This window comes from Pteropus vampyrus, unplaced genomic scaffold, assembly GCF_000151845.1.
Source record: "Pteropus vampyrus isolate Shadow unplaced genomic scaffold, Pvam_2.0 Scaffold471, whole genome shotgun sequence".
Lineage (NCBI taxonomy): Eukaryota > Metazoa > Chordata > Mammalia > Chiroptera > Pteropodidae > Pteropus > Pteropus vampyrus.
Window position 1 is genome coordinate 307855 of NW_011889252.1, and position 1851 is coordinate 309705.

Genomic DNA, 1851 nt, shown 5'->3' on the forward strand with positions numbered 1-1851 from the left:
GGTCCAACTCAGCCTTGCAGTCCACACCCAGACCAGTCAGACAGGCTGGGTAGGCCCAGGCCGAGAGAGGCTGCAGAGGCTCCCAGCCCCCACTGGGAGCTGGGTGCAGGAATTCCGTGGGGCAGGAGCGCCCCCAGCTGACCACTGTGGGACAGGCAATGCACAAGGACCCAATCCAGGCCCCCCCGCCATAAAGAGGAGTCCTGCGTGCACCAGGACCCCTGCCCACTCCGCCATTTCTTGACCTTCATGAGCACCTGGGCCAAGTCAAAGAGGTGAACCAGGAGCAGAGGAGAGGAAAGGGCTGGCCTGGGACTCTGTGTGAGCACAGACTTGGAGGGAGGAGCACAGAGCCAGAGGCCGATGGTTTTAGCTGTGGACTTGGCGATAGAATAGGAGAGGGCTGGAAAAGAAAGAATCAGATGGACTTCCGGATTTCTGGCACCAGGGAGATGGTGAGACCAAGGCTGGAGCCACAGGTGAGACAGATCTGGAAAGCTGGCTGAAGACCTGATTTTGGACATGTTGGCCTTGAGGGACACGAGTGATATCGGTGAGGACCAGTAGGAGGCAGTCACTTGCCTCAGAAGCTCTGGAGAGTGTGGATATGGCTAGCAAACAAGGACGTCCATTACAGCGCTGTTCCCCTCCCTGGCTTCGGACCCTATCCTTGGGCAAATCTCTTCTCAAAATGGGCTTGGTATGGATAAGCAGCTTCTAAGGTTCCTGGTTGCCCTGTATTTGTCATTACCCACCGAGCCTCTCTCTGCGGGGCCTCAGTCTCCTGAAAAGCCTTCCTGAGAACACACTGAAAACACAGATAACATTAACTCCCATTTATCGAGTGCATACTAAGTGCGAGGCACTGTGCTAAGGTGGCCTCACCAACCTGTAGGTGAAAACGGGCCGCTTCAACATCAGTGCCCAAATCAGAGGGGCTTCTGGGACCCACCTGTGTGCAGCAGGGCCCTATGCTGTCCCCTGAATGTCCCCCCCATTACTTCTAGGGGCCCTCAGGGATGCTGCCTTGCACGTGGGCAGGAGCATGTGAAGACACCATGTCTCGGAGACTAGTGTCCTCCACGAGAACTCTGCTCTGCAGAGCACCCCCACCCTCCACTCAGCCAGCTGAGTGCTCAGACCTCAGAGCCTCATGTGGTCACAGTAGGGTGCTGAGGAAGAGGAACAGAGAGCAATGGTTCCCTCTCTAAGCACTCTGCTCCCCAGCCCCTGAGACCACACTGTTTAGGCCCAGAATCATAGAGGCCCTCAGAAACAAGGCTCCTTCATCCCCCGGTGCCAATCCCCTGAACTTCTCTCTGAAGGGTCCCACAGTAGCCCTCCTGGCTGGTAGGACTGAGCCTGCCGCATCCACCGTCTGCCTCCCCCAGCTCTCCCCAGACATCTTGTGCACAGACCTCCATCCTCTTATCAGCCCAGATACCTAATACACCCTATAATATTCTACCCTACGCTCTGTGCTATATACTATACTATTCCCTATATTATTCCTATAATAAGGAAGGTCGAAGAGGAGACTGAGGGTCAGAGAGGTTAAGTAACCTGGCCAGGGTCACACTGACAGACTGGAACAGAGGCACTTCCAACCCCAACTGCTCAGGGTAATGCCTGGCACACTACAAGGCCCTTTGTGAGCTGGCTCCTGCCCGGTGTCCCACCAAGCAGCAGCAGGGCCCAGGGGGCCACACTCTCTTACCCTTAGGCTTGAGCTTGTTGTCTCCACGGGCTGCCCATGCCCTCACTGGTTTCCCTCCACCCACCTTTCCAGACCTGGCTCCAACGTGCCTCTTCAGTGAAGCGTCTCCCTGCCCTCCCTGGCTGAGTGAAGAG